The sequence below is a fragment of the Protomyctophum bolini genome (assembly GCF_963924005.1).
Source record: "Protomyctophum bolini genome assembly, chromosome: 15".
In the NCBI taxonomy this organism is placed as follows: Eukaryota; Metazoa; Chordata; class Actinopteri; order Myctophiformes; family Myctophidae; genus Protomyctophum; species Protomyctophum bolini.
The window spans coordinates 32,639,827-32,651,668 of NC_137876.1; the positions used below are offsets into that span (position 1 = coordinate 32,639,827).

The following is an 11,842-nucleotide window of genomic DNA, read 5'->3' on the forward strand; positions in this document are numbered from 1 at the left end:
ATGCTACTTTACGCCTCGTTTTGAGCTCACAGATCTGCTACTTTTGATGCTTCTGTGGGAGTCAGACAGTGTAGTATGATCAAGGTAATTATGAAAAAGGTTGCCCGCTGGCTGAGTGGTCCAGGCGCATGCCACATATAGGCTCTGGCCTGACAGCGTGTTGCGTGTTAGTCACGTTCATGACGACCTTTGCTGCGTCTCTCCCCTTCTCTCTCTCCCTCTTTCCTGTCTATCTTCACTTGAAACTATAAATAAAGCCAGAAACAAAAGTAATTATAAAATATGGAGATAGGAGGTTTCTGCCCCACAGCAACGACACGCTACCCTCTATATTCTCTTCCACCACCAGCTCTGCTTCTCTCTTCCGGACCCTGTCCTTCACTCATACTAGTCTATACTCTCCTATACCTTAACCACCCCCTCCTATACACACACACACACACACACACACACACACACACTCTTCTACCTCGAAGGCTTAGCTCCCATAGGGACACTCTAATGACAGGCCTTGAGGAAACTGACCACGATCATTATCAGCGTCAGCCGTAAATACAGGCCCCTTGACATTCCAAGGCGCTGAGGTGGCGCTGAGGTGGCTGAGGTGTTAAACATCTCTAGCCTATCTCCAGATAGCACTCCTGTCCACCACACAGGCACTACAACCCCCTGGCTGCGTCTTTCCTTTCCTCAAGGATGAGCGCAGACAGAGCGAGGAGAGGAGGGGGAGGCGGTGGTGGCATCGGGGCAGCTGAGCTGGGGAAAACATGACTTACAGTGGGAGATGTACCAAAACCATACAATACAGTATGAGAGTGGGAACATGATAATATCCTTCTCAGTCCAAATTATGTCAGGCAGCGTGGGAACTGTTTAAATAACAGATTTAGTGAGACAGAAGGAGTTAAATTGAGTTATAGGCCGGTATGGATAGTTGGGATTTATTTCCCGTTCCTGTCCAGATGCACAAATGGCTTTCATAATGCCTGGGACATTATTGCATGTGTGACAGACAGACAGACAGAGACATGAGACAGAGCTGGCAGACAAACACACACACACACACACACACACACACACACACACAGGCTATTTCATCTAAAGGTCGTGCAAACAGTCATGAATATTCGTTTTTCCCCCCCGTATAAATAGCCCTGCTAATATAAGAGTTATTAATGGTTTTGGGGGCATCGCAAGGATAAGGCAGTGGCCACGATTTTATCCAAAAAAGGTTACAAGGAACAGGTGTGCGAGACAGACACGCACTGGTTAGTAGAATAGTAGCAACCATAAAAGCGTCTGGTCGGACAGCAGCAGAAAGTAAGAACAGACATCTCTCCAAATCCGCAGACGAGTCGCACTTAACTAGAGTTACGTTCCAAACAGTCCATCACGTAACATCTCCTCCGTTTAGTGAAATAGTGCACTGTTTTTAATGAAAATAAACAAATGCCCGAGCTGCAATGACATAAATCAGTTCCTATAGTTCTAGCGGAGCTTCTGAAATACTTTACCTTGTGACTTTGCCTCTTTCTCTCTCTCTCTCTCTCTCTCTCTATCGCTCTCCTCACGTACACCTCCCCCGGTAATTCATTGTGCGACTCCGAGTCCGACTCATACCGAAACCGAATGATACATTCATTCACTGACTTTCTGCTCGCTGTCGGTCATTCATTGCTTTCGGCTTTTTAGGGCTTTTCTCCTTGTCCTTTGGTTTCTTCAGAGCGGAGAGTTCAGATCTCTACTACCGCTTTGCTGCCGAGAGACCCATTGAATAGACTCATCCCATATTCCTTTAAAGGGCCCAATGCAGGATCAAATTTCGCCAGGAGTCAAACCCCCTTGTGTGTAGGAGCTATATACTCAGGATATTGCATTAGCCAGGCTCTGCTTGGGTCCTGGGTCCCCCAGCTCTCTCAACATGTAAACACAAACGAACCTATACTGTAGCCTATAAAACAAAGCATAACCTATATAATCCGATTTGTAAACATTTTCCTCAAAACTAACTGACGTGATTAAGGCACTGAAATAATCCTAACATGTTGGACTAGCTTGTCTTTTATTAAAACTCTTAACTTCAACTGTCAAATAAAACAGGCTGCTTCAGGCAATTACATTTGTCCATTGGGAATGGCTAATAGGGCTATCAAAACGTTTTTTCTTTTTTCCCCCTCCCTGGAATCAAAAGTTGTTTCAGACCATGGTGTGGAAGCTTAGAACAGAAAATGAATCATTATCTGGGCTGTAAAACTTTTGTGAGGGCCTAATTTGGGAAGGTCTGAACCTTTGCCTGCAGAATACAAGAACGAACAGCTAGCCTTCAATTTTATTATCACTCAGACTCAGACAGTCAACTCATGCATGTCTTTACTTTATGAAAAGTTAAAGTTGCTTTAATCAGCAGAGTTTAAATCATTGATTCCCAAACCTAGCTGAGACCCAAAAGAGAAATGTGATGTCTCCTCAGTGCCCAAACTATAGGGGAAATAGTTTGGGTATAGGGGAAAAGTTCACAACACATGCAGCTGTTATTTTCACTACTTCAAGTTCTTGTTTATTTATGGAATTTGGAGGATTTGAGTTTCTAAATTATTTTGAAAAAGTTTTATTTTTTATTAATTTGTTTTTACCTAACAATTGAAAAAACGAGAATAAAGGTAGGCTATATAATTTACTCGTTGTGACCCATAAACATGGGTCCGTGGCCCAAAAATGGGTCCCGGCCCAGTTTTCGGGAACCAGTTGTTTATACTGTAGCAAGTAATGGGGCTCAATAACAAAACAGCATTCTCTTTGTGGGAAGCTGATGTGCATTTCTGTCTTCAGTGCGAGGAGCAATTGGATATCCCCATCTGGAACGTTTTATCATGTATGAACATTTACATTGTTGCCTGATACGCCCAAATAAATAATTCACAACATTCAGTGCCAGAGATTAAATCATATAACAGACAGCAGAAGTACGGCAGGCAGGCACTGAAGTGGCTCTGCTATAAAAGAACAGAACATTTTTTAAATCTAAATGTAAACACTGTCTCAGATGGGACTGCTGCATGATGCAGGGAAGTTAAGTTTGTCTCAGTGCAACTATGAGCATTCCATTTTAACGAAAAGGATACATGCATGCAGCAGTATATAGCCCTGCCTGAAGCCTAATGTCTCCCATGGCCAAAGGGGGTATTCCCCTTTGGATGAGAAGTAGATACTTATTGGTTCCTGCTGTGGGGGACACCTGGGTTTGAATGCAGGTGGTTATACATGCCCGTTCACATGCACAAATGCCACCACCAACAAGTACAAGTGAAGGAGAGACTCTGGGGAAACACAGATTGACGAGACTATAGATAAATAAATGAAAGCAGACCGCAGGTCATGGCAGAAAGTGGACAGGGATGTTGCATTACATGGAAACTAAATCACATGGTAACATATAAAAGCAGCACTTAGGTAGGCCTAACAAAATGGTCTCTGTACATCCTGCTTTCATAGTGCCTTTGTATATTTATATATCTACATATGGCTCTCAAAATCTACTCTCTGCTAATGTATGTAATGTATCTGTCTTATTCTAAACACTTTAAGGTTCCCTCAGCACCATGTCGTGCTCAGATCAAGTCCCATTCTGGTGCTGGTATAGTAGCAAAACTATTCCTGTCCTGTGCATTCGTCAGGCTGTTCTGACGGATACTATAAGTTAGAACCAATCCCGGATCAAATCAAATATGTAAATAATAAGTGTTCTTTTAACATGCTCAGACTCAGGGGTTAGGGTTATTTGCAATTAATGTTTGACACAAGCCTGGTTGGAGCTAGAGAGGGAGTGAGTGAGCTCAGAGTAGGCTTTCAGTGCTATACTGAAGCTGGGCTGGCTCAGGCCTTGTGCCGTGTGTTGCACAATCACACAGTGCCTCAGTGCTCTCAGTCAAAACAAGTGGTGTCAGGCCTACATGGTTTACATGCCGGCTCCCTGGCAGAGCTGCCAGTGCAGTGAAGGGAACACAGGGCAGTGAGAGTAGCTTTGGGGCCCGTTGTCATTTCGTGATCACAATTGCGATAGTCTTTTAATTGCGATAGTCTATTTAGATTTACCATACTTTCACGTCAAATCACACCACGGCGAGTAACCTGACTGTGAGCTAGTTTCTTAAACAGAGGTAGCAGACCTTTTGTAAAAACTAAAAAGCTTACACCAGTGGCAACCCTAAGGTGATTCAATGCTTTTTCTTTTAGATAATTTTCATGGTGTGGCTCTGCAGGAGTCGAGCTGTCTATAAGAGTGTCAGTTTGTAGGTGGCACAGTTGGTAGTGCTGTCGCCTCACAGCTAGAAGGTCCTGGGTTCAATTCCCGCTCGGGACGCTGTGGGTGCTGGCGGCGTGTTTCCTCCTCCGCGTCATCAGTGCCCATACCCGAAGGCGGGGTTGGCAAAAGGGCCTTTCTGTTTGGAGTTTGCATGTTCTCCCCGTGTCCCCTAGGGTAGGTACCCTCACAAAAAACATGCAGTGAGTAATCCTGGTCACTAAACTGCCAGCCGGGGCGCCTGATGGAGGGGAAAGGAACTGGTTGGAATAACGTGTTCCTTCCACGCGCTACGTCCAACCAGGGAAACTCCCCCCTGTCAGGTGTAAAGGAGCAACTTGGACACTCAGGCATGAAGGAAGCATGAGTTCAAGTCCGTTGCTCTCCCCTTGTCCCCCATATATGGGGACTAGGTTGGAGGAGGGTGTGTAGAGCCCAGGATCACATTAGATTATTGACACAGGGGTGAAAAATGGGTTACAAAATCGTGGGATAAAAAATATATAAAAAAAAAGTGTCAGTTTGTGTGTGTGTGTGTGTGTGTGTGTGTGTGTGTGTGTGTGTGTGTGTGTGTGTGTGTGTGTGTGTGTGTGTGTGTGTGTGTGTGTGTGTGTGTGTGTGCACTTCCAGTGCTTAGTACCTCTGCTATTGTTATTTCTATATGTTTTATACTTTTAAAATAACGAATTAGATTTTATACTGTAAGACTTGTAAGTCAAGGGGCTTATTGGGCCTATGTTTTTTTTTCCTGTTGTTGGTAGTCATGGTTGCCAGATCCCACATTAGTCCCAACTGCTCTGCCTACTGAATAACTGCTAGCTTGCACAACGTCTTCATAGTAGGACTCAAGTCTTGTACAAAAGTTCACTGGGTGTGTCTTCTGCATCGAGGATGATAGTTTTCATTTTCCTGGACCCCTCTTCCCTCAAATACATTTCCCCCCCTGATAATGGTGGTAGAGTAACATGATGAAGGAGCTGGAGCACGTTTCGGTCATCCCCTGCGTAAGTATAGCCCCTCAGATGCAGATGATATCTTTTATCAGCACAGCTTTGTGGCTCCTGGAGGAAACCAAGTGGACGTTGTCCTCTTCCAGTTGTCGATGTGTGGGGAACTGTGGGCAACTTAGTCCAGTCTGAAGTTTTACAAACACAGGATATGATATCATCCAAAGTGCTTGAAGACAAGCGCATCAATCTGATCAGTGCTGTCCATGTCACTGTACCCTCCAAAGGATATGATCAGTGCTGTCCATGTCACTGTACCCTCCAAAGGATATGATCAGTGCTGTCCATGTCACTGTACCCTCCAAAGGATCTGATCAGTGCTGTCCATGTCACTGTACCCTCCAAAGGATCTGATCAGTGCTGTCCATGTCACTGTACCCTCCAAAGGATCTGATCAGTGCTGTCCATGTCACTGTACCCTCCAAAGGATCTGATCAGTGCTGTCCATGTCACTGTACCCTCCAAAGGATCTGATCAGTGCTGTCCATGTCACTGTACCCTCCAAAGGATCTGATCAGTGCTGTCCATGTCACTGTACCCTCCAAAGGATCTGATCAGTGCTGTCCATGTCCCTGTACCCTCCAAAGGAGCATGACTGTCTCACTTTGGTCCCCGTCCAGCACAACATGTCATGCAAAGCTTAGCCAATGCGTGAATCAGATGGGTGGGTTTGGCCAATCAGTGAATCCAATGACTGTTTATCTCTGTCAAATTGATTGTCATAGCAACCCCAGTCCATGCAGGCTCTGGAAATCCCCACACCATTCACCAGAAAGACAGTGTTATTCATGCTAAATAGCATCAGTATTATTTGTTACTGCATTGGATATACGTATATACATTATGTCTATTTTTACAGTGTCTCTGCCAACTATACAGTGTAAGAGGGGTGTGGTCTGTGTTGGGATTTATGCTCTAAAAGTCTACTTTTTATCATCAGTTCTCATGTGGACGATGTGAAACAATTTTATTGTTTTTGTTTACTAAAGGTGTCTGCGAAACCAGGCTGATATATATTTACACTACATGGAATGAGTGCAAATCAACTGACAGTCCTGAAGAAAAAATGAATTATCTCATACCAAGTCATGCCAGAAGCTGAGTGGGTGATAAATGGACAGAGGGCGATGAGCTTGTGCTGATTGGTCATCTTCTATCATCCCAAAGGATACTAACTGACCATTGAGGGAAAACCAAAGAATAATAGCTGACCGCAATGAGCGAAAGCCAAAGTGCCACTGCGTTATGAACGGTCACCACCACATGCGACCTCACTGCTAAAGGAAGTCATCATGTCAAACATGGACGAAACCAAACACAGATGCGTTTAACATGGTGAAGTACATCTTGATGATGTCATCAAGATGTACATCACCATGTTAATGATTTTTTTCAGACCTCCAGTTCTAGGAAACACAGAATGGGGGGGACTTTATATCTAAGGTATATTAATGACATAGTAAAATGTTGAAAACCCCTTTAAGCTCAATTCAAAAATATGACAAATTAGAATATGTTTGAAAAGTTTTGAACACACATATTCCCAAAATAGGATAACTGTATTTAGGTTAAGCATACAGTATAGGTTCATGTCTATGGAGTCCTGCATTTTCCAATGTGGATGATGATGATGATGTATTGTCTGTCTTCTTTGGAGTGAGTGACTAGTACACTGAGACAATAGCATTGCTGACATGGATTCGTCAGAACTATTTTAGCTGAGAAGATTTGCAGTTCACAAAGGAATTAGGAGAATCTGCTTTACAGACTGGGCTACAAACATACCCAGTCTCAGATTTTGGAGCCATAATTTCCATGAACACACCCGTTTAAAAACTCTGTGTTTGACTTTGTTCACATTCAGTGATCTGCCTTCATTTGCTTTTATTCAAGCTATGTTTCTATATAGTTTCATATTTTTAATCCTCTACATTTTACACATTTTCATTACCTCATCGCCATCAGGTCCACCTGACCTCATGCTCACAACACACACCTGTAAAGTGTGTTATAAATAACGCTTACCATACTCAGTTGAATTTTCAGAGGTCAATTGAGCGCTATTGGCCCATCTCTCACAAAGAGACAGTTAATGGTTAACAGTCCTTATCTGTAGCTGTTGTTGGTAGCTGAACCATACTCAACCTCTCCCCACAACAGATTTGAAGATACCGTATACACACATTTTCATGTTGTCCGCTGGTTACTTAAACTACTGGGATTTGTTAGGTTAACAAATAGGTCTTCTCTTTTCCTCCTCTGATGTCCTCTTTGAGCATTTTATTGCCATTTGGCGAGCCTCACTGGAACCACAGAAGGAGTGGGAGCATGATGGAAACTCCATATAAAAAGAAAAATAAACTAAACTCACTTTTAACAGCAGCAACAATGTGAGCAAAGGACAGCACTGGGGATGAGCGATGCAGTGGATTACAGTTCAGATTTGACACGGTGGGTGGAGGGATGGATGGCGGCTATACATTATGAGTTTTTTATGGCGGAAAAAACTACTCACCATTTCATTTTTCCTCCCCTCTGTGATAACAAGACCGTTAAGTCCTCTTTACACCCCCATTGCCTCTTTCCCTCCCTCTCACACACTCTCTCGCTCTACAGTATGTCGTGTTTCCTCCGCTCGCTGTGTGGTCCTGCTTAAGTTAACAAAGGCTACAGATGCAGGTGGGGGTCATCTCTCCTCCTCTGGCCTCACTGTGAAAGGAAACAGTAGAAAACCCATTACAGTCGTACATAAATCTTGTACGAGGTTTTTTATATTTATTTGTCTTGTGCGTCTAATAGTAATTAATCTAACGAGACATGAAAGTCCTCTGCTACTACTACAACGATCATGGCTGTCGTCTCTCTATTGGTCTTGAACGGAAACCTCAGAAAACCTAGAAGAATGGGCCCATCTTGGGCCATCTTCACCAGATCCCTCAGCCTCCTAGAAAAACAGGCATCAACAAGGATACAATCCACTGCCGGCTTCTCACCATGCAAACTTAGCAAATCTATCCAGCAGGAATTTGTCCTGTTTGCCTGTCTCTCAATCTGCTTCATTGATTGGTTGAAACACTCCCCCAATTTAATATTAGCATCATACATGACGTAATAGAGCACCGCAAAGTCTGACATAATTTACGCATCCTACCTGGGTCACGCATCCTACTGATGCCTGCAGCTATAGATGGAAACTCCATCCATAGCAGATCATTATAATAATAATCATATATAATATCCATAGTGTAATGAGCTCAGGACAAGGTCTAATCTCTACATATGAATCTGGACTTTGACAGAGACTGGACTACTCTATAATGACCAGTGTTATGGAAGTATAGAGATTATGCCTGTGGTCTCTTTCCTGGTCGCTACTTTTGAGGGGAAACCTCACAAACCCTTCCAATGTTACACATAATCTCCACAATTTTAGAGCTCTAATGAGCTGAATTGAAGGGCTTAATCTTTGTCCTTGAAACGTAGATTTCGTAGTCCCACATACAATGCTGATGATCATGTCTGTGGATCTCTGGTCAAAGGAGGGATTATAGCCACAGTTTCTCTTCTCTGGGCACTGTTGTGAAAGGAAACCTCAGAAACCCTTCCAGTCTTACACGTAATCTCCACAATAATTTGACTCAACGCTGGGCATGTGTAATAGGCATTAAAACTGGGAAAGGAGTTTTTGTGGGGGGTGAGTTGGCATCATACATATTTTAAACCGTGATCTCCAATTTAGAGACACTGGAAAATAGGCCTGGCGGGTGAGATGCAAGCCAGCGCGTGGTGACAGTGGCTTTGGAGACAGACAGTGCGAGTGTGGTCAGACAATGATCCTTAAATCACAGGTCCAAGGATTGATGACTGTTTATCCACCTCACAATAACATTCATTTCACAAAGCTGTCTCTTGCTCTGTGTGCCTGTGTGCGTACCTCTGTGTGTGTGTGTGTGTGTGTGTGTGTGTGTGTGTGTGTGTGTGTGTGTGTGTGTGTGTGTGTGTGTGTGTGTGTGTGTTTGTGCGTGCGTGCGTGCACATCTACTTGTACACGTATATGTGTGCGCAAAGTGGGTGCCAGCGTGCGTGCGTGTCCTCTTTCAACTAGCTTGATGAGACGGTGCAAGGCTAAATTACACTGCAGAGTCCTGTGGTCATGCTTTGTGGAGACTTACCATAGGTGATCCTGTCACAATGTTTACAATCAGTCAGTGTGCAAATCACAGCCAAAGTCCACAGACCGCGGGCCACAATTGTTGAATACAGCCTTCCACCCTCACTAACGTTGTGCAACCAGTCACGTTCACATCCTGTGGTCACCGATTCAGAGTCTGTTGCATCTCATTCCCTGTCATTTCTTATTCTCAAGAAGATATAAGGCAGTTGTTTTACGGAATGATTAATGGTGTGTGCAAAAGGAAACAGTGACACTTCATTAAGAGCCCTTCTATCAATCGAACTGCACAGCGCATAAATGAAAGTGGTTTTCTAAGTAATTGGTACGGCAGTATTCACAGTGGAAGCCATATATTCTGAATAATCTACAGTAAATGGTGTGCTGACTGGTGTCGTGAGACAAGTTCAGTTGGGTCATAGGATTTGTGACAAGCATATATGTTATTATTGCAACTAGACGTACGTGCCCGTCGCAGTCGGCCACCGGCCTACTTGGGAACGATGCAACTTGGGAACCTAATGATATACATTGCCATAGCACCCGTTTTAACTGTCAGCCAGTGTCCCACATGGAGATCTGTGTATGTGCCTGTGTGTGAAGACTGCAAACAATTCGGCCCACTGGCAGAGCCTGATTGGCTGAGCCTCAATTGGCTGAGACAGAGGCTGGAAATTGCACAGGTGAAAGGAGTTGACCTCATTAGGCCCACTGGCAGAGCCTGACCAGAGCCTTTTGTGGTGGTTCTGGAGAACCGTGGGTCTGACCGACTCGATACCTGCGTGCATTACGTGCATTACACACACACACACACACACACACACACACACACACACACACACACACACACACACACACACACACACACACACACACACACACACACACACACACACACACACACACACACACACACAGACAGACAGACAGACGTGTCTGGATATTACAATAATGTAATATTATATAATATTACACAAAATGTATGTTATTTTTTTATTTAGGAGGCCAGTAGCCTACTTACTTTGTGTGCACTGGTCTATTCCAGTATACACAATACAGAAATATCTTATTTTTATCCTATTTTGTGTGAGAAGTGAGAAGCTTCTACAACACAATCAAAACAGTGTATTGTGAAATGAAGCTAATGTATATTTATTTATTTAGATACCACAGCATTCCTTGCAGTCTCTGACAGCTGAAACATATCAAAACTTGATTTTTCCAAACAGATCCTCCTGAGTTATGCAGCAAAAGGCATGCAGTCTCTTGTCAATCAGAGTTGGAGTGCCACAAATTTTAGTTTGTGGTGTTGACAAGCCAATAAAGTAATAAATCTTGGGGTAGAGCACACCAGACCAAAACTACATTTGCGTGTCACCGCATTCACTGTCATTCTGAAAATGTCGTCCCTCACTCACAAGAAAAACTGTGGTTGTGAGGCTGAACCGAATGCTTGTGTTGTTTGCAGGCAGGCCGACAGAAATCGAAAACGTCAGTTTGCAAACACGACAGTCATGATCAGTGTGTGTGTGTGTGTGTGTGTGTGTGTGTGTGTGTGTGTGTGTGTGTGTGTGATTCTTATGAAGTCCACACCAACGAGAGCAGAGAAGATCTGTACAAGCACACAACACAACACAACACACAGTCTGTTTACTCTAGGAAATACCTCAGGGAAATGAAGTGATGGAGAGAGAGAGAGAGAGAGAGAGAGAGAGAGAGAGAGAGAGACAGACAGACAGACAGGCACAGACAGGCACAGACAGGCACAGACAGGCACAGACAGGCACAGACAGACAGACAGACAGACAGACAGACAGACAGACAGACAGACAGACAGACAGGTTACTGAGTGACATTGCAAACAACAAATTTGCAAATATCTGCAATGGAAAAAAGACTAATGTGAAGGGTGGAGGACAATCCGTGCGACATGGAGGAGGGCGTTAGCAGCAAGAAAAAAGAAAGAAAGCAGAGGATGAGGCAATGACACGTGACAGATTGTGAAACCCCCTGGACTAGGAACTAAGCGTGTGTGCTGGGAGGACAATGGAGAGTATGAGAGCATGTAATTGGGAGAAGCCAACAGTTTAAACTGTGACTCTGCAGCCTGTGTAGGCCTGACTACTCACACAGCAAAGACCATGAGAGTTGATTTAACTCTGAGGGAGTACAAATGGAACAAAATGGACCCTCACGGGTCAGCGAGAGTGTTGCAGGAAGAGATGATAAGATCCAGGCCGTGATAGGCCGGTTGATACGGCACGGTTTGAGATGACAGATACATCCTGCATGGGAGGATGTGTAGTGAGGAGCGACATGGACATCTGTGGGCTCTGATGCAGAAATATGCCTGGGCAGAATCAC

The 11,842-nt window shown here is 44.0% G+C and overlaps 1 protein-coding gene across 2 annotated transcripts in view; it reads right to left on the reverse strand.

Moving 5' to 3' along the window:
• plekhh1 (pleckstrin homology domain containing, family H (with MyTH4 domain) member 1) overlaps positions 1–1,858 on the reverse strand; it is a 49,386-nt gene extending 47,528 nt beyond the window's left edge. The window contains exon 1 of one of the 2 annotated variants that reach the window (XM_080784874.1): positions 1,523–1,858. The gene's annotated coding sequence lies outside the window, so the exon portion shown is untranslated. Of the gene's footprint in view, positions 1–1,514 lie in introns of both variants that reach the window. The other variant, XM_080784873.1, reaches the window with a different exon arrangement.
• Between the last annotated feature and the right edge of the window lie 9,984 nt (positions 1,859–11,842).